The sequence below is a fragment of the Salvelinus fontinalis genome, chromosome 13 (assembly GCF_029448725.1).
Source record: "Salvelinus fontinalis isolate EN_2023a chromosome 13, ASM2944872v1, whole genome shotgun sequence".
Classification (NCBI taxonomy): domain Eukaryota; kingdom Metazoa; phylum Chordata; class Actinopteri; order Salmoniformes; family Salmonidae; genus Salvelinus; species Salvelinus fontinalis.
In genome coordinates, this window is record NC_074677.1 from 53,494,084 (window position 1) to 53,516,595 (window position 22,512).

Here is a 22,512-nt window from a genome sequence, read left to right on the forward strand (position 1 = left end):
CATTACCGCCACCTACTAGACTGGAGTACAATTCCATTATACTTTGCTTGAAAAAATTCATAAATAAACAAATAACATAAATACACAAAAACAAATAACGTTCCATTTTCGTTATTATTAAACCTACCATCTAACACAACACACACAGAAATAAAAATAAATACATCTAATAATAAAAAAAGAACACCAGCCTCTCTCACACGGGACATTTCTGATCCCCAGCCCCATGGGCACCCCTACAATTAACACATACCACTACTTTCCCCAATGGTACACAATCCTTTGTCTCATGCCCTTCTGCACACATCTCACACCTAGGAGCCTCCCTCCTACACACTGCTGCCACATGCCCATAAGCTTGACACCTGTAACAACGTAATGTATTCGGGTCAAAGGCTCGTACAGGATAACTTATATATCCTAACATCACTTTGTCGGGTAAAGAATCAACATTAAAACTCAAAAGAACAATGACTTTCCGTTTCACCACTAACGCCGCCCTGTCTGCATCGCACGACGAGCATCACAAACACCAGGAATCGACCCTTCAGTTGGTCAACTTTTACTGCTACCCCAGTAATCACTCCTTTCAATGGCACCCTTTTCTTGAGAGCAAAACAATTCACATGTCTTGCCCCCATTCGTTTAACGCAGAGTGCCTTCTCCCTCTGTCCAGCAGAAACACAAACAATTATCACAAGACCACTTCTGGTTACCCTCACCGATTCCACAGCACCCAACTCTGTTTTCACCCACCCTGAATCGACAAATGGATCAGACAAAAGGCAAGGGTCCACTTTTTCCAAAAACTTCACTCCTACTGTCACAGACTCATCTTTATCCTGACCGTCAGTGCAAGCCTTGGACTCCGAGAACTTCACCACACCTACCACCTCCGATAGCTTTTCTTAAACAAAACGTGGAGGAAAAAACTGGGGGGAAAAATTGAATATTAGGCATATACAGTGCATTCAGAAAGTATTCAGATCCCTCACTTTTTCCACATTTTGCTACATTAAAGCCTTATTTTAAAATTGATTCAATCATTTTTGTTCCTCATCAATCCACATACAATACACCATAACGACAAAGTGAAAACAGGTTTTTTAGAAATTTGGGAAAATGTATTTAAAAGAAACCCAGAAATACCTTAGTTACATAAGTATTCAGACCCTTTGCTAGACTTGAAATTGAGCTCAGTTACATCCTGTTTCCATTGATCATCCTTGAGATGTTTCTACAACTTGATTGGAGTCCACCTGTGGTAAATTCAATTGGACATGTTTTAGAAAGGCACACACCTGTCTATATAAGTTCCCACAGTTGACAGTACATGTCAGAGCAAAAACCAAGCCATGAGGTCGAAGGAATTGTCTGTAGAGCGCCGAGACAGGCTCAGATCTGGGGAAGATTACCAAAAAATGTCTACAGCATTGAAGGTCCTGAAGAACACATTGGCCATGTGTTCACATTGGCCATGTGCTCCATCATTCTTAAATGGAAGAAGTTTGGAACCATCAAGACTCTTCCTAGAGCTGGCTGCCTGGCCAAACTGAGCAATTGGGGGAAAAGGGCCTTGGTCAGGGAGGTGAACAAGAACCCGATGGTCATTCTGACAGTGCTCTAGAGTTCCTTCTAGAACAATAACCATCTCTTCCGCACTCCACCATTCAGGCTTTTATGGTAGAGTGGCCAGACGGAAGTGACTCCTCAGTTAAAGAAACATGACAGCCCACTTGGAGTTTCCCAAAAGGCACCTAAAGGACTCTCAGACCATGAGAAACAAGATTCTCTGGTCTGATGAAACTAAGACTGAACTCTTTGGCCTGAATGCCAAGTGTCACGTCTGGAGGAAACCTGGCATCATCCCTACGGCGAAGCATGGGGTTGGCAGCATCATTCTGTGGGGATGTTTTTCAGCAGCAAGGACTGGGAGACTAGTCAGGATCGAGGGAAAGATAAACGGAACAAAGTACAGAGAGATCCTTGATGAAAACCTGCTCCAGAGCGCTCAGGACCTAACAGTGGGGCGAAGGTTCACCTTCTAACAGGACAATGACCCTAAGCACACAGCCAAGACAATGCAGTAGTGGCTTCGGGACAAATCTATGAATGTCCTTGAGTGGCCCAGCCAGAGCCTTGACTTGAACCAGATCAAACATCTCTGGAGAGACCTGAAAATAGCATTGCAGCGATGCTTCCCATCCAACATGACAGAGCTTGAGAAGATCTGCTGAGAAGAATGGGAGAAACTCCCCAAATACAGGTGTGCCAAGCTTGTAGCATCATACCCAAGAAGACTCAAGGCTGTAATCGGTGCCAAAGGTGCTTCAACAAAGTACTGAGTTAAGGGTCTGAACACTTACGTAAATGTTTTTAATAATAATAATTAAATTTTTAAATTTTTAATACATTTTCTAAAAAACAGTTTTTGCTTTGTCATTATGCGGTATTGTGTGTAGATGGATGAGGGAAAAAAGCAATTTAATACATTTTAGAATAAGGCTATAACGTAACAAAATGTCTGAATTCTTTCCATATCTTTCCAAAGTATGTGTTAATACACACAGGGTAAAAAAAAGAGTGATGAAAGGACTCAAGAAGGTTCAGATTACCGTGACAGTATTGCGGCCTTGTTGCCCAAAAGCTAGGCGAAACATGCAATAGGCCTAGTTATTGTACCTGTATGGTCTCTAGGCCTTTATCTAAAAACATATAGGAGTCTAACATGTTCTAACATGAACTGAAGCGGCTCCTCTGGCCTGTCAAAAAAACAGGTTTTTAATCATCTCCTGTAGAGAGATCACAAAAAAAGACTGCAAACACTGCATGCCCATGTTTCATGATCACCAACTTTTGTTTCACCTCAGCAGGTGCTTGTTTTTCTCACCTGAAAGATCTGAAGAAAGTTATGGCTTTCCATGTATTTTACAGACCGCTCAGATGGGTTCATGTAGGATGACACAGAACGGAAAGACAGATCAGCAGTATCGATTATAAGCACTTTGTTGTTCCTGCCATCTGAGCAGAGAAGTTATTAAATTTCCATTTTGCAATACTGCATATGACACTCCAAAAAGTGTATAGGTCTAGGAGTTACAGTGATGCAATTGGCTCAAACAATGACCTCTGGGGAATGAAAGAGTAAAATGGTCTGGCAAATTGTCCATAACCTATTTTTCCTCTGGTGGTCGATATGCATTTGAAAGTGACAGGTTCTGGGAAGAAAAAAATAATGGGTATATAATTGTGTCTTCTCTCATTAGCCTACTCATTAGTATATCAGCACATAGCTTTATGCACAGTAAAACCAAATACCTGAAATTGACACATGAGTGGTCGTTTTTCTATGCCACTGACTGATCTTTTGGCACAGTGGTAGCTGAACGTTAACTCACGCCAAAGAAATTAACCTCCCCTAATGTAGGTTAACAGTAATAGTCTCTGAGACACCGACAATAGTGTGCAACTGCAGCCCACAATTCGGGTGTTCCTGCATGTGGTCATCCCCCCACCCCCGAGCATCCCATTGTTTCTTGCATGAACACCCCCCTCGAGCACCCCACCCACCCCAATCGAGCACGACATCTTCATGCTTGTGACGCTTTTGAATGTGGGTCAAAAGGGAATTAAAATATGATCTGAGTTTTTTCCGCCTCCTACCGGAGTCCTCCTTGCTAGCTACCAGGAGTGACACTGGTAGACCGTGACCTTTGCTCCTACCTGCCGAACACCTGCCCTCACCTTCTTTAACAGAACTACAGGAAAACAGTGCCCGACAGGCGGGGGTGAAGGACACTGTCTACTGGTCACTCCCGCCTCCCACTAGCACAGTAGGCGGAAGGTTGGGGTGACACCATGTGCTAGCTAACTAGCTTGTTTGCGACACCGTGTCATGTGCTAGCTTGCTAGTTAGCCTATCCTACCGCTAGCAAAGCAGGTGGAAGAAGGGGGGAGCGTGTGCTAGCTTGCTATTGTGCATTAACCCCACCTATTGTACTGGTGCGCCACCGCCTCCCGCCTGTCCTAACTTAAAAAGTTACAAATAATAGTATAAAGAGGGGTTCCCAAATGCAGGAATGTCCACATGCAGGAACTCCCCGAATTGCACTCTTCGCGACACCGAGCAAGTAGGGGTAGCTGCAGCCCAACATGGCGACCAGAGTAAGAGTGAGCGGGTGTATCGAAAGGAGTGGGTTTATGGAAAGCGAATCAGCTAATTGGGCAAATTTGTTGGCACTCCAGACTATTTTGCGTGGCGGATTGGACTGCACAAGTCGACATGAAGTGCTTCCTACTCTCTATCACGGTCCTGTCACCGGCGGTAACTAACGTGGCAATTTTTCTCGCACATGATTTTATTGTGTAGGACAGCAGCCTACACAAGAAATAACTAATATTGATAACCATCTAGATGTCACCTTGATGCATACAGTACCAGTCAAATGTTTGGACACACCTACACATTCCAGGGTTTTTCTGCAGAATAATAGTGAAGACATCAAAACTACCAAAAAGGTGTTAAACAAATCAAAATACAGTATATTTAATATTTTTGATTCTTCAAAGTAGCCACCCTTTGCCTTGATGACAGCTGTGCACACTCTTGGCATTCTTTAACCCACTTCATGAGGAATGCTTTCCCACATATGCTGAGCACTTGTTGGCTGCTTTTCCTTCACTCTGCGGTCCAACTCATCCCAAACCATCTCAATTGGGTTGAGGTCGGGTGATTGTGGAGGCCAGGTCATCTGATGCAGCCCTCCATCACTCCTTGGTCAAATACCTCTTACACAGCCTAGAGGTGGGTTTTGGGTCATTGTCCTGTTGAAAAACATATGATAGTCCCACTAAGCAAAAACCAGATGAGATGGCGTATCGCTGCTGAATGCTGTGGTAGCCATGCTGGTTAAGTGTGCCTTGAGTTCTAAATAAATCACAGACAGTGTCACCAGCAAAGCACCATCACACCTCCTCCTCCATGCTTCATGGTGGGAACCATACATGCGGAGATCATCTGTTCACCTACTCTCACAAAGACACAGCGGTTGGAACCAAAAATCTCACATTTGGACTCATCAGACCATAGGAGAGATTTCCACCGGTCTAATGTCCATTGTTTGTGTGCTTTGGCCCAGGCAAGTCTCTTCTTCTTATTGGTGTCCTTTAGTAGTGGTTTCTTTGCAGCAATTAGACCATGAAGGCCTGATTCACGCAGTCTCCTCTGAACAGTTGATGTTGAGATGTGTCTGTTACTTGAACTCTGTGAAGCATTTATTTGGGCTGCAATCTGAGGTGCAGTTAACTCTAATGAACTTATCCTCTGCAGCAGAGGTAACTCTGGATCTTCCTTTCCTGTGGCGGTCCTCATGAGAACCAGTTTCATCATAGCGCTTGATGGTTTTTGCGACTACACTTGAAGAAACTTTCAAAGTTGTTACGGAGTGACTGACCTTCATGTCTTAAAATAATGATGAACTGTCATTTCTCTTTGCTTATTTGAGCTGTTCTTTTTTAACAAGGCACACCTGTTAATTGAAATGCATTCCAGGTGACTACCTCATGAAGCTGGTTGAGAGAATGCCAAGAGTGTGCACAGCTGTCATCAAGGCAAAGGGTGGCTACTTTGAAGAATCTAAAATGTAAAATGTGTTATTTCATAGTTTTGATGTCCTCACTATTATTCTACAATGTAAAAATAAATAAAAACCCTTGAATGAGTAGGTGTGTCCAAACTTTTGACTGGTAGTGTATATATAGTCTACTACTCAATTGGGAGGGCATGAACAGCAACAAGATTGGGACCCAGTGCCCTTCGCTCTGCTTGACAAGCACTACTGTTCGGCCCTTGGGAAGTAGCTACCTAGTAGCCAATATCATGGTGACAGCTGCACACGCAAAGAACGCATTAAATACAACCACCACCCTTTAAGTAGGGTTGCCCCTTGCTCTGCAAGGGCCGTGGCTTTTGTGGAGCGATGGGTAACGACCGTGCTTCGTGGGTGACTGTTGTCGATGTGTGCAGAGGGTCCCTGGTTCGCGCCCGTGTCGGGGCGAGGGGACGCCGTAAAGTTTATACTGTTACACAAGGTAAGAAACTGAAGAAAAAAAACACTGATCAATCAAAACCATCAAACCTATAGCAGAGCACTTTTGACTTCACACACTTTTCCACACACCCAATCATTTCCTTTCGACACACCCACTCGCCCATAATCCAGTTGCCATATTGGGATGCAGCATCCAAAGATTTGTATAACTAACCCAAGATACACCACAGCCTGTCGTTTCCAACGGGAACAAATGAGTCATAGTGGGCAGAACAAGCAAGAATAGAGGGGGGGGGGGGGGGGGGGGGGCAAGCACGACCTAGCGAGATCCTATTGGCTAGTTATTTCATTGATTTGCGTATCTCCGTTAGGGAACGCCTACTTTGTGAAGTGCGCGTGTGCATTAACCCAATTCACCATTGCACTTCTGAACAACGCAATTTCTTAAAACTTTGGCAAAGGGTAAAATCTACAAAACTTAGTCCACTAGTGTTCGTATAAGATTGTAGTTTTGGGAATAGAAAACTATATTGAGATCAAACGTTTACTCGATGAGAAAATGTGCATTATGTCGGCCAAAATCCATTTCCCTCCATCTTCTCCCACTGCCGGCCACTGAGCTTCCTCTCATCACCATATTTGTTGGTGAGCGGAAAAGCCCAACCCGATGCTTCACACGTATACATCTCGTTAAATTTCTGGCTCATTGTTCTATCTGTGGCTACCCCTTCTCACGCCGCGGGTGTCCTCCCCTTAACCCGCAATAAAATTACATAAAAAAATATCCGCCAGATGGCGCTCATAATCAACAAAAAGCAGATGTCTCACAAAATCCGGAAATCTACAATTCGGGATGAAAGTTTACCATGAGAAATGGCGATTGTTTGAGTACGTTATAGTTATGAGATGTGTCTTGCTGGACTAAGCAACATAGGAAATACGCGTATTTAATGTTAATGAACTACTTTTGCTCAATGGTTATCGTCATGTTGTCTTTCTTAGTCTAATTTCATAGTAGGCTGAAGCACGCGTATTATTTATTATTTAGGCTTTGAGTCACACCTAATTATCCTACAACAGAGCATTATGCATGAAACAGAACCTCCCGATAAGCATAATTCCAAGTAAGAACGTGATAGCCTACTTCGGGTTCTGCAGATATGTTCGACATCTCATGGTGTTGCCGGCAACGAATAGCCCATGATGTTTAGAATATACAATAAACATTAACTTCAGCTTTAATTAAGGCTGATTATTCAAGTCTAGACATCAGACAAGCGCGCTCGCACACACACACACACACACACACACACACACACACACACACACACACACACACACACACACACACACACACCTGTCACTGTCTAGACAGGGAGGGGGTATGAAGGCCGGAGGGGGGGTGTGGGGACTTGCACGATCCACTATTGCTTTATTTCATGCCAGTCAGAACATATCTGTGAACGCATTGGAGAACAAAACAATTTTAATATTGCATTACTCAATCTGATTGGCCAGCTAAACCGTCAGCATTTTTTTTTTTTAAATCTTGGCTTGAGGTCAGCTAGGGACGTTAAAAAATAAATAAATGAGAAAATAGAAATGCGTAGAAAGTCAAAGACACGGCAGCCAATCTAGCTTGTTGGTACTAAAAATGATAGGCAGCTACGTCATCCAATATGAAGCTGCAAACCAATCGGTAGCAGTTACTGACAACGACTTTGTCCAATGCAAAGTACAGACACATGATAGACATAATTCTTCAACTGACCGCCCTTTTGATCAATGGAATATTGAAACTAGAGTTATTCTCTTTACATTATAAACCAAGCGTCATGATTCCAATATAGGCCTATATAATTATATATATATATTTTTTTTAATTAAAAGCGTGTAAGACGAAATTAACCCTCGGTGACCTGAATTAAAATTATTTCCTTAAATAACATTCTGCGAAGACGTACATTCTTGCATGGATGAACATTTCAAGACACAGAGAGTGGAATTTCATTAAAACTACGGCCTTCGGTTGTTCATATTGGATCAAACAACCCTGTCTGAGGAACATTTACTATTTCGGAGCCACAATGCCATGGATACAGTTTCACCGGCCCACTGCACTCCGTAGAGAGGGTGTACGGCTCAATGATTGGGGCTAAACCACGCTGACCGATTTATGTTCCAACCTACATCGCTCAAGAGAGGCTCTGTTCCAATCGTAAGTGAAAAGGCGTGCCTGTCCAAAATATTCAACGTATAGTTAAAAAATGGGAGGGCACACTTGAACTCGTTGAAGTCCTTTATGAAGGTAGGCTGCAGCGTGTGTTTATTGATGAGATGAAAGAAGATGGAAGTGAGAAATGAAATAAAGTAAGGGAAAATATTAAACAATTCGAAGCCTTGCCGGGGAAAAACCGGGGAAGCTGTGAATCGCTGTCGCCATTGGAGAACAAGCTTAGGACAGCAGGTAAGAAATAGGAAAAGTGAGGGAATGGTCTGGTGTTAAAACTGTCTCTGTTAGGCTATTTATAAGAATATATTACAGTTATTCCCTATATATGATATATACTAAACTTAATAGTAAGTGAAGCTTAAAACATACAGACAATTGTACGCTTAGTTCCATTGCCTCCATTTCTGGATTTCCCAACCAGATTAACGCAGAATCAGTAAACTTTTTTTCCTTACAGCATTCCAGAGCCTAATTGAATTAGAACGTAAATGCAGAATGATATATGATATTGTGGGGTCTATTGATTACAGATAGTATGGATTTACAATAGTCAGTTTACGTTACACCCGACAAAAAAGACGCTCTGCTCACTTTCATGACGTCCTAGGTTGCCCATCTGTCATTATTCTCAACATCAATGCTTATTTCCTTAGTTTTACTCCTTCTTATTCTGGACAGAGAAATTAATTGTGTTGACTGTTCTACTTCGGACTGTCACGTTATTATGAATGGGGCTCCATATATAACACAAATTAGACAACATAAGGATAATTTACATGAAACATCTGGAGTTTAGTGCATGCGGTGTGGTGCGTAAAGCGGAATAAACAGAAATATAAGGCTCAATAATTTGGGAATGAGAAGGAGCAGGCATACAATTTAATACCACTATGTTGTATCTCCGTCTGTTGGCGGTTTTCTCGGACTAGTCCAAATGTGTCCAACCCCCTACCAAGTCAACACTTGTTGGACCGAACAATGGGCGAAATATAAGTAAAATTGCAATAAAGCCCTCAAATATTTTAGTTTGGCACATGCTGTACCTAAATTTAAATTAGGATGCAAGGTGTCAGACGTTTGTCAAATTAAATTATACATTAACATCTGCCTGACACAGAAAGGTAGCCTACATATTCAGTCAATATCCCAGGCGAAAAGTATGAAAGACACTGCGGATTTAGTTTCACCGATAGAATAAAAACTGTCCATCTGCTCTGGATTTTGGTGCCATGTTTTACAAAATGAATGCCCTCTTTTATTGTCACGATCTTTGTTGCGCAATTCCATCTATATTAACGTACATGACCGTATAGGAAATTAGAAGAGAGACCGTTAAAAAAAATATTGTAATATAGAAATATGATATCATTAGGCATAGGCCTATAGTCCTATGGGAGACAGTCCGGTTCGTTTGATAAATGACGGCACAGGGGTGCTTGAAGCAGTGAATTGGCTCATCAAGATGTTGGTTTCTCCAACTTCAAACAGTTTCATTAGTTTTAACAATTTTATTGACGGTTGATTTGACAGTTGATCAGTGGGGCAAAACGTCCTATCCATCTCTCAAAGTTGTTGAGACTATTGCCGCTGCACAGCATGTTGGATGTCAGCACCAGACTTGGTCAACAAGGTTAGGAGTAGCCACAGCCTATATAGTCTATTAGAATGAAACATTGTTACAAATGTTGCAGGTTGAATAGATTTATGGGTGAATAACAAACTTTATTGAATCAGTCAGAGATGGTTCACAATGTCCTTTTCAGATAATGACATTTTTAAATATAACTGTTTCGGTGTGGTTTGTTTCCCATTCACCCCCTTATAACAGTCTTCTAATGGTCATAGACTACTGTTGAGGCCTATCTGCCCTATATAGAATAGGCTTACTATATATAGCTGGCATATACCGGTAACTCCACAACAGAAACTTTACTTGGCACTCTGACTTGTAATGGATAACCAGCCACACGTTTTTAAACACATGTGCGTGCACTGGCTGCTGCTGACATGAGTGTGTGGAGTTGTGCGTCTTATATTCTAAATGATCATGTGAATCATAGGCTGTAGACATAATGAAAAATAGTGTTGAACTGTAGGACAGCAAACACGCATTGAAGAATCCATACTTGCCTACGTTTACTGATCAGTACACATCTTGAGCTAAGATAAAACTCATAACTGAAATGTACATTATAAAGTTTACAGCCTACAAGTATGTTCCCTCCAATTTTTGATATCCATTTCCCTTTTGGTGATGAGATTGAGATATGCAGTTTTATGTTAAGTGTACTGGTTTGATATGGAGAGTTTTTATTTAACACATCCACCATTGTAGTGATTGAGGCTGTATGCAGAGTGGGCCTATGCTATGATGGATGAAATTATAATTATTGTAATGAGTGCAGTATCACACATGAAGTATTGCAATTCAAGCCTGTTGGTTGGACATTTAGGCCTACTCTTTAGAGAGATTTTGGCATCCAACAGCCTTTACTACTCTTCGGTTTCAGTTCAATTCAATTTTCTTAGAGTTCATTAATTCAACCACACCATATAGTAAACAGGCCCAGTTGTCCATAATTGTCACATTTTTATTGTAATCCCAATAACAGTGTAACTACATGCACATCGTTACATAGAACTTACAACTATTACAACACATTTTCAGGTTGTGAAGAAAAACCTCACTGGTTATTCAGGCTACAATTCAGAGGGGCTAGCAGAGTTGAAGGAGTTTGTTAACTATGTCTTACAATAACTCTTCATATGAGCAATCACAAAACAAATATTTTAAATGCAAAATGTCAAGTTTCGATTCATGATAATTGATTCAGTCCTTTGTCCATAGCGATACGTCTGGATTGGCTCACGAAGACACTGCCAGGACATCAAATGTGATCTGTGATGTCATTGCAAGGTGGGGAGGTTTTTGGAGGTGTCCAGTTTAAATTGAAAGGTAAGCCATGTGCCTATTTATGCTCACAGAACAAAAGTTTGATGAAAATGTAATGGTATACCCTTCGGCTCTCAAGGGATTGCTTTGTGTGGCTAATTCCATAATCATGCAATGGGTACCACATCTTGATTAGATATACATTTTTAAAGAATTGTAACTATTACAAAGCCAGAGGAAGAAGTTGTATTTGCCGTTTTAATATTGCTTCCTGTCCTCTTTTGCTCAAGCACATAGTAGAATGGTTTCAGCCTCTCAGTTTTTGTAGTTTCAGCTTCCAACCAACTTAGGCCTGCTGTTCAATCAAAGCTGCCCCCTGTGCAAATACTGTAGTATGTTCTACAGTGTTAGCAAGCCCAGCTGTCAGCTCTCTGGCAAATGGTCACTAAAATATTGACATATTGAGACATTTGTAAATGCATCCTCTCCACAGAATGCTGGGGCCTCCCTTTCTCTTCAACACAGCAAGCTTTTAAACTGAAGACGTAGAAAACTGTAAATTAGCTAAGCAACAGCTGTGTTGTTCTCATTTGCTGAATAAATCAGTAAGTGGCAAACTAATGCTCCCCGGCACATTATGTAAGGATATTTTAGCATTAGGCTATACTCAGAAACATATATTGGTGTGGTATCTAGGGCACAGATTACAATATTGTGCATTTTTTGAAAGCCCATTATAGGCTTTTCAGGAGCACGCTGTAAGATGTCCTGCTGCTAATAGCTCCTTTTAGCCCTGAAACATATACTGAAAATGTGATATAGAGTTCACATTACCATGTCATGTCTTCTAGTCTACTTTATGCTTATTTCCGTTTTAAAGCCTTTTCGAATATGAACGGGGGGGGGGGGGGGCAAGCATAAGATATTCAGTAGTAATTGTCTGAGCATATATGTAACATGTTTTAAGCTTAATAGTGCTATCGTGCCCAAATTGTGTGACAGATTTCTCTTACAGCTTTGAAAGGGATACTTCGGGATTTTGTCAATGAGGCTCTTTATCTACTTCCCCGGAGTCAGATGAACTCATTGATACAATTTGTATGGCTCTGTGTCCAGTATTAAGGAAGTTAGAGCTAGCAGATACCCATAGACGTCCAGTCATTGTGCTAACGCTAATTAGCATTGGTTCGCTAAACAACTCTAGCTTCCTTCATACTGGACATTGTTTATATGAGTTGTAATTATTTGGAAATTCATAGTTTAATATTTGCTGTTTAACATACTTCAACCTTACTTTGCGTATTGTAGCGACCTAGGCATTAGAAACCATTCATCGACTACTGCCAAGGACATATGCCTAGTAGGCCAAGGAACTATTGAGGCCATGGAAGGAAAGTTGAGGAGGGGTAGAGTGCAGTGCGCCTTCCATTGCTAAGTGTACTACAATCACTGCTAAGAGGTGGGTTCTCTTTTAATTATTCGTTTTGACATCTCATTCATGGGATTCACCAGAATTTCCTAAGTAAATCAAAGAACCAATCATACATGTCTGTCGGAGACAGACAGGTCGAGTGGCGAATGAAGGAGCCCCTCCCCTGATATTAAAGAGCCACTCGCCTGACCTCTGATCATTCTCACCTATCTTCCTCACAGAAGACTTCTACTTAGTTTTCTTCAGCACAACTTGATCTGTTTTCCTGCTTAACTGTTCACCGGTGTGGAGTCAAGGTTGCACCAACGAGCACAGGGTTATCAGATCTCATATTTTGTCCTGGGTGACTTTCCTGGAAGGATACTTTCTACTTTGGGTAAGAATTAGCTTCACCGCTTTTCTTCCTTCATCTCCTGTTCTAGCTAGTGTCACACGGCTAGCTACGGAGTCTTGACTAGCTTAGCTGCAAGGCATAGCTAACCTGGCTATCGCACCACAAGGCTAGCTATCCTACCGACTAGGTTTTATACCTGCAATGGTAGAATTACTAGTTCGCTCTCTTGTTTAGTTTAACCCACTACCGGCTGTGACTAGATCGACCGTCCTGCATATCAGTCGAGAGCCATGCTTTTGTTCGTCGCAAGATGAACATAGCGCTAGCTTCCTTTGGCTAACTTTGTGCTAATTAGCTAGGCTACTAGCCCACTTGGTGAACACTAGCTATGTTCACATTGTTTTATAATTAGCTTCTCCGACCAGCACTGTGTTAACTAGCTAGGCTACTAGCCCACACCTGTATTTGGGGAGTTTCTCCCATTATTTTCTGCTGATCCTCACAAGCTCTGTCAGGTTGGATGGGAAGCATCGCTGCACAGCTATTTTAAGGTCTCTCCAGAGATGTTGGATCGGGTTCAAGTCCGGCTCTGGCTGGGCCACTCAAGGACAGTCTGAGACATGTCACGAACGCCACTCCTGCGTTGTCTTGGCTGTGTGCTTAGGGTCGTTGTCCTGTTGGAAGGTGAACCTTCGTCCCAGTCTAAGGTCCTGAGCACTCTGGAGCAGGTTTTCATCAAGGATCTCTCTGTACTTCGTACTTTTCTGTACCATCGGGTTCTTGTTCACCTCCTTGACCAAGGCTCTTTTCCCCCGATTGCTCAGTTTGGCCAGGCGGCCAGCTATATGAAGAGGCTTGGTGGTTCCAAACTTATTCCACTTATTCCATTTTGGTACCCTTCCCCAGGTCTGTGCCTTGACACAATCCTGTCTCGGTGCTCTACGGACAATTCCTTTGACCTCATTGCTTGGTTTCTGCTCTGACATGTACTGTCAATTGTGGGACCTTACAGTATATAGATAGGTTTGTGCCTTTCCAAATCATGTCCAATCAATTGAATTTACCACAGGTGGACTCCAATCAAGTTGTATAAACATCTCAAGGATGATCAATGGAAACAGGATGCACCTGAGCTCAATTTCGAGTCTTATAGCAAAGGGTCTGAATACTTATGTAGATTTTTTTCAACTTATTTTATTTTACCTTTATTTAACTAGGCAAGTCAGTTAAGAACAAATTCTTATTTTCAATGAAGGCGTACCAGAAGGCAAAAGGCCTCCTGTGGGGACAGAACAGTGGGTTAACTGCCTTGTTCAGGGGCAGCACAACAGATTTTTACCTTGTCAGCTCGGGGATTCAATCTTGCAATCTTTCGGTTACTAGTCCAACGCTCTAACCACTAGGCTACCTGCAGGGATTTTTTTTATTTTTATACATTTGCAAAAATGTATAAAAACCTGTTTTCACTTTGTCATTATGGTGGAATTGTGTGTACATTAATGCGTTTAAAAAATAAATCATTATTTTAAAGAAGACTGTAACGTAACAAAATGCACCGTATTCCCGGTTCTTTGATATTATCTCACCTAGGGTTGCACATTTTGGGGAATATTCAGAGGTGGAAACTTTCCGTGGGAATTAACGGGAATTAATGGAAATATATGCAAATGAATACAATTTAAATGTAGATGTTTTTTGCATTGGATATGTTTACCATATCATATGGAGACAGAAATATAAACCTTTTACCTTATCATAAGTAGACATAATTGCAAATGGTTAAATCCTTCCAATATGTAACAGCTTTCTTCCTGGGATGAAGGAGAGGACCAAAATGCAGCGTAGTTAGTGTTCAACATGTTTAATTAAACAATGAACATTAACAAATAACAAAATAACAAACGTGAAAGCCGAGACAGTCCTATCTGGTGCAAAACACAGAGACAGGAAACAACCACCCACAATCCCCAACACAAAACAAGCCACCTATATATGATTCTCAATCAGGGACAACGATTGACAGCTGTCTCTAATTGAGAACCATATCAGGCTGAACATAGAAACAGACGAACTAGACACACAACATAGAATACCCACCCCAACTCACGCCCTGACCAACCAAACACACACAAAACAACAGAAAACAGGTCAGGAACGTGACACAATAGAAGAAAAAATTTTTTTTGTTAAGAATTGAACTTTAATTAAATTAGTTGACTCTTCCCGTGGGAGGATTTCACTGAACAACAGAAGAAAGGGAATATTGAATGATCCCCAATGATCCATCGCATTTCCCCAAAACATTTTCAACATACATCTGTAAAATGATAGTCAAGAAACTATAGCTTTGGCAGTCTCCCTCTCAGGCTTCCATGTCTTCTCCCTGGACCTCCTCAATGTCCACCTCTTGAACATCAGCCTCTGAGGCCTCATCTCACTGTCACTTTTCAACCTTGTTGAGGATAGCTCGTTGTCAGGCTCAAAAAGCCTCAAATTTGCCCGGATGGCCACCATCTACAAGCAGACTTTGAACATTAGACAGGATGGCATTGTCTCCCTCAATCCTTGCAATTGCTACTGCTATAGGTTTCAGGAGTTTCAGGCTGCTTAACACTCTCTCCCAAAATATATCATCCAGGAGGATCCTCTTGATGGGGCTGTCCATATCGGCAGACTGTGAAATGGCCATTTCTTGGGAGAGACTCCTTCCCCTCCAGGAGACTGTCACACATGATGACAACACCACCCCAATGGGTGTTGTTGGCAGCGTCAATGTGGTGCTCTTATTCTTCTCACTTTGCTTGGTGAGGTAGATTGCTGCTAGATGACTCTTCACATACCTAACCATTTCCTTGGCTCTCTTGTAGAGTGTATCCATTGTTTTCAGTGCCATGTTGTCCTTGATGAGCAGATTCAATGCATGAGCAGCACAACCAATGGGTGTGATGTGAGGGTAGGACTCCTCCACTTTAGACCAAGCAGCCTTCATGTTCACAGCATTGTCTGTCACCAGTGCAAATACCTTCTGTGGTCCAAGGTCATTGATGACTGCCTTCATCTCATCTGCAATGTAGAGACCGGTGTGTCTGTTGTCCCTTGTGTCTGAGCTTGTAGAAAACTAGTTGAAAGGTGGAGATTTAGTTAATTATTCTTGCCCACGAACATTCAACCACCCATCAGAGATGATTGCAATACAGTCTGCTTTCTCTATGATTTGCTTGACATTCACTTGAACTCTGTTGAACTCTGCATCCAGCAAATGAGTAGCATGTCTGGTTGGAGGGGTGTATGCTGGGTGAAGAACATTCAGAAATCTCTTCCAATACACATTGCTTGTGAGCATCAGAGGTGAACCAGTTGCATACACAGCTCGAGCAAGACATTCCTCAGCATTTCTCTGACTACGTTCCTCCATTGAATCAACAAAAACGTATGATTCCAAGAGGACCATGAGCTGTTGCTATTGATAAGGTGTCTGATTCATAATTTTCCCCTCGAATAGAAGTAGAGGGACTTTTATCAGAGGTTGTGAGCGCTGAGGGAACTTTATGCACTTGGCCAGATGATTCTGCATCTTTGTTGCATTCGTCACATTTGGCACAGTATTTGCAAATGTACACAGCTTTTCCATCTACATTAGCTGCAGTGAAATGTCTCCACACATTTTCCTGTAAAGAGTAAGAAACCTACAAGTACAATTCCATGTATATACAGATAAATAGTTAAGCAGTTAGATTAAACAACTCCTTTGTAAGATAAATGTTTTTAATTGAAACATGTATGGAAACAGGTGAATTAACACTCCTCAGTTAGCAGGCTAAAAACCCACATGGTAGCCAAAACTAACTAGCAGAAATTGCTAACAAGTTAGAAATTATTTTAACACACTTTGCTGTAAGCTACTATTTACTAGTTAACAAAAAATCATGTATGTCATATAAAATATATTCACCCCACCCAGTATTGTAATCAAAACTTACCAGAAAGCATGCAGTCCTTGGCTCAGACAGTGTAGTAGTGTGGGCTCAATAGCATCTCATTAGTGTGCAATATCTTGAGAATCAGCTGTACATGTGATGGAAGAATGCACTGTGCATGCAGAGGGTTGCAATTCCATTGAATTGGGGAAAGTTTAACCAAAATATGCCACAAGACCTAGAATTGCCTTATGTGTATCCCCAAAAAAGATTCACTGTTCTAAGCTAACTTTTTTGACGAATTTAAGAAAAACTCCCGGGCTTAACCTCCCATGGAAAAAAATTCTGGAAAGTTTCCGACCCTTTGCAACTCTAATCTTACCACATTCCCATACTCGCAAGAATATGAGGAAGTTCGGCATGCTTGAGAATGATCAGAGGGCAGGCTCTTTAGTATGAGGGGAGGGTCTCAGTCATTCGCCACTCTCTCACAGACAAACAGTGCATTCGGAAAGTATTCAGACCCCTTGACTTTTCCACATTTTGTTACATTACAGCCTTATTCTAAAATGGATACACTTTTTCTCCCCCTCATCAATCTGCACACAATACCCCATAATTACAAAGTGAAACCAGGCTTTTATAAATGTTTGCAAATTTAAAAAAATAAAAATAAAATACAAAAATACCTTATTTACATAAGTATTCAGACTCTTTGCTATGACACTCAAAATTGATCTCAGCTGCATCCTGTTTCCATTGATCATCCTTGAGATGTTTCTGCAAGTTGACTGGAGTCCACCTGTGGTACATTCAATTGATTGGACATGATTTGGAAAGGTACACACTTGTCTATATAAGGTCCCACAGTTGACAGTGAATGTTAGAGCAAAAACCAAGCCATGAGGTAGAGGGAATTTTCCGTAGAGCTCCGAGACAGGATTCTGTCGAGGCACAGATCTGGGGAAGGGTACCAAAAGAGTTCTGCAGCGTTGAAGGTCCCCAAGAACACAGTGGTCTCTATCATTCTTAAATGGAAGCAGTTTGGAACCACTAAGACTCTTCCTAGAGCTGGCCGCCCGTCCAAACTGAGCAATCGGTAGAGAAGGGCTTTGGTCAGGGAGGTGACCAAGAACCATATGGTCACTCTGACAGAGCTTAAGAGTTCCTCTGTGGAGATGGTTGTCCTTCTGGAAGGTTCTCCCATCTCTGCAGCGCTCCACCAATCAGGCCTTTATGGTAGAGTGGCCAGACGGAAACCACTTCTCAGCGGCAGGGACTGGGAGACTAGTCAGGATCGAGGTACAGAGAGATCCTTGATGAAAACCTGCTCCAGCGCGCTCAGGACCTCAGACTGGGGGAGAATGTTAACCTTCCAACATGACAACGACCGCAAGCACACAGCCAAGACAACTCACTAGTGCCTTCGGGACAAGTCTCTGAATATCCTTGAGTGGCCCAGCCAGAGCCTGGACTTGAACCCAATCGAACATCTCTGGAGAGACCTGAAAATAGCTGTGCATCGACGCTCCCCATCCAACCTGACAGAGCTTGGGAGGATCAGCAGAGAAGAATGGGAGAAACTCCACAAATACAGTTGTGCCAAGCTCGTAGCGTCATACCCAAGAAGACTTGAGGCTGTTATCGCTGCCTAAGGTGCTTCAACAAAGTACTGATTAAAGGGTACGAATACTTACTAAATGTGATATTTCTGTTTATAATTGTTTATACATTTGTAAAAACGTATAAAAAAACAGTTTTTCCTTTGTCATTATGGGGTATTGTGTGTAGATTGACGAGGGGGAAAAACAATTTCATCCATTTTAGAATAAGGCTGTAACATAACAAAATGTGGAAAAAGTCAAGGGGTCTGAATATTTCCCCCAATGCACTGTATTCCATTGGTTCTTCAAGCTACGTAGGAGAATCTCACGAATGAGATGTCGAAAACAAATAATTAAGAGAACCCACTTAACAGGGATTGTACTACAGAGAACTGGGGTTACGCAAGTAACCTTAAGTTACCATATTATCAGATGAAGAAGAGTTGTTAACACATTTTATTACCCAAAAAATGTGCAGGGTCAAACCGCAATGATATTGATCATTAGGCTATATTGTTTATTTGATAAACTATCAAACTTCACAATAGTGATAAGCTTGAAAACTACCAAACTCTGGCAGCTGACTCGCAAGTCGGAGAGCACGCTATCTGAGCAGATCACTGGATAGTGTTAACATTGTTGCCCAGTGACAGTCACTTCTGACTTGTGAAATATGCATATAACTCAAATAATGCTTGAGATGGCAAACCCAACTGGTTCACCAGGGCTATGTTTTAGCACAAAGGTACACAGTGTATACAGTGCACGTGTGTCCTCATATGCCTACCTCTAATAGTCATGAACTGTGTGAATAGATTGCCACTCCCTTTCCAATGTTTAGATTGCAGTTATAAAAAAAAAGAACCAAAAGTCCAACAGGAGACTTTGTTGAAAGGATTTTCTATATGGTGACAAGCAGTAGGCCTATATTATCGCCCTTGCCTCGGCTTATGTCTTTGACAGTACAATGTAAGTCAGTTTTCTGTGCCAGATCTAACATGACTACTTCTTACAATGTATAGTGAATCAGCTTGATCGTCAGATAATAAGGCTGAATTACAATCAAACCCACACCGCAGCCAAGGGGCACACTGGAAAAGAATATTGTTACCATGTTTATGTATTGGGATTTATTAGACAATATTTGAGTTAAATAAAGGGAAACAAAGCCATTATTATTCAAACCATGCATTTTCTCAGCACAGTCAAAAGAAAATACCTTCGTGGGTGTATGATGGAGTAGAACATGTAGCGTTAACACATATTTAGTGAACTTTATGGTAGATTGCCATTGATCTAAGGACTTTGTAACCTACAGTAGTTTATTGTTTTAGAATCTCTATTAGCCTTTACGGTAGTGTCTTTATGTTCTTGCTGTGCTTTTCTTGAATTCCTTAAAAAATGATTTGATTTAGGCAAAAGACAGGGTCATGTAATGCCTTTTTTCTCCGTCTTAATCTTTAAACACATCCACGAGGGCTCGGGCATTTCACTGATGTGAGAAATGTATCTTGGATTCTAATAGGGAAGTTGTATGTTTGCCAAGGTGCATGTGTGTCCTCAGCTAACCCCACCAGCCATATGGTTTTCTACAAGTCATGGTGAGATCACTGTGTATTCAAAAGGGAAAGTTTCTGAAGATGGTTTTAGAAAATAAATAAAATGGTTTCTTCAGGAAAATTTGTGGATTATCCCATAGTAAGTTTAGACCTATATTCTGCTTGTTTACACCTAGACCTCCTGAAAATCCTTTTAGACCCCATGCTAGTGAACAACACTTGTAGCCAAAACTGTAAGACGGACTATATCCCATTAAAAAAACGCACAGGGACATTGGTGTGCAATGGAAAAACCGGAGACGTATAATCTGCACAACAGCATTTGTGTTATAAAAACAGAGTTGACCCACAAAGTAAATGCTATTTGGACTTTCCACACCTTGTTACTTTTTATTAATAGGGTAGCAATTATTTTTTAGGAAATAGCAGGCAGTCATATCTTTAGATGTTTTGCTTTACCGATGAAAACAGTTAGGCCCTACTTCTTTTATGGAATTATTTTGGTTTATGCACAAACAAATCTATTTTTGCTTTATGAATATCCACTGAAGAAACAGACACTCCGCTTTTGCATTCTTTCTCTAGCCGAACACTTGCATGAAATGGATCAGGATTGTGAAATGATACTCATAATATACTCTTTCTATAAGCTAGCTTCTCAGTATTATTTTTAGAAAGTGTGCTGACTGATTCAGAGTATTTAACATCTAGGTAGCGAACGTTTTTAGAGAGATTGTGACAAGTGTGCTTTCTTGTCGGGGTAAGAGAAAACAGGTCACAATGGGGATATGACCTAGTGATCCAGACACATTGTTATTCTTCTTTCAAGAATTTGTAAGAATTTCTGCTCTCTACTTGCTTTTACATGTTGCAGCAGCTTGCATGTCAAGCATAGTAAAACTAGTTGTCTCATGTGTTGTTTAAGCTCTGTTCAATTGTTATACTGTGTGAGATAATACATGACTGTAACCTATGTTCATGCATGCTTTGGTGGTCTACTGCAGGCCACTTTACATTCTAAAGGACAATTATCAAGGTGTCGCAATTACATTTTTGGCAAATTAAATATTTGATAGAATGACTTGTACATTTTTAGCAACATTGCTGGTCAAGGGTTTTTTATTTGTCTTCTGACTATCTGTGTCTGCAACAGCCTTACACATTAGCCAGTAGTTGTGCAAATGATTGTTTTGTCCTAGTCTAAATGATGAGGTCAAAGAGGATGTAGTTCGCTCAAACGTATTGTCATGAAATGTATTGATTTTAGAAATATCTTTTATGCCATCTTGTGAAGACAATAGCAGGCGTTTACCTATTTCATGATTTGGTTGTCGCACTTTTCTTGACAAAGTTTCTGTTGAGCAACAACAAAATATTTGTTATCACGATTAGCTGACATGGCTCTTATTTCATTTTTTAAGAGTCCCTCTGTCATTATAAATTGGAAATATTGAGACAATGCCAAATGCTTTACGGTTTAATGATTACTAAACTTTTAATACACCACCGTAGTCATCGCAGTTCACTCTTGCTCTTAGCTTCAATCACGTTGCTATTATTTTCTCAAACAGAAAAAACAACAGCGAGCTTCTGGCTCGTTGCTTCATTGTTGTGAAATGGCTGGCTTTCTTAACTAGTTCACCTTGCGACACCGTTATTAATCTATGGGTCAAGTTTATAAAGACCTTATATTTTCAGGTTGGCAGTTTGCGTCTACCCCTTCTGGATTAACAACAAACAATCCCTTGTTTCCTGAATGACACATACTTTATAAATACTTTGTGTAAGTGTTTGTGTGTGTGTGAGAGTGTGTTTGAAATGTTCTCTATCTCTGATGCAATGTGTAAGCTTTTGTAGCTAGTTACAGTAGCTGGATGACAAGCTGTCCAGCAGGCCATTGGCACCGAAGTAAGATGAGTCTGCCAGCATAACTATTATAGAGAGGTCAAAGGTTATAAGAGCTAACAAGATACAATATGACTGTATTTTTTAAACAACATACCCTTCTTCAGAAGTCTGTGTTGGGTTTGGCTTTGGAGTGTGGTATGGTGTAAAGCAATGACAGAACGCTTTGTATGTAAAAATCTATGACTGTATTTTTTTCCAGAGATTCCTTATTACATCCTATAGGTCAAGTGTTTATACTGTTTCTCTTGAATTAAATATTTTTCTTCCTTTTTTTCTTCTTCCAAATTTGGCAGTTGCCATGGACACCTGCTGTGCCAAAATAATGAGACTGCAATTGTGCAAATATCTGCTTCAGGGTTAAAGCATTTTAAAGACGGTCACATGAGTGGTCAAATGGTTTGTTTTTTTGAATGGCTTTGTGAAACACGAAACCCACTGAAATGCATATCAAAAGGCAACCAAGCCTGAGATTCGAACAGTATCCTGATATTGACTGCTTTTACAAGTACTGTTTGTAGGCTTTTGCAAGATGGACTTGATCAATGGTTTGAGAATAATTTATGGTTGAGCCTCAACTTTGTT

General features: G+C 41.0%; 1 protein-coding gene across 1 annotated transcript in view; it reads left to right on the top strand.

Annotated features, from left to right (window-relative positions):
• The first annotated feature begins 7,934 nt into the window (after positions 1-7,934).
• The window catches only part of LOC129869033 (zinc finger and BTB domain-containing protein 20-like), a 46,612-nt gene continuing 32,034 nt past the window's right edge, over positions 7,935-22,512 (top strand). The window contains exons 1-2 of the mRNA XM_055943484.1: positions 7,935-8,517; positions 11,132-11,239. The gene's annotated coding sequence lies outside the window, so the exon portion shown is untranslated. The remainder of the gene's footprint in view (positions 8,518-11,131; positions 11,240-22,512) is intronic.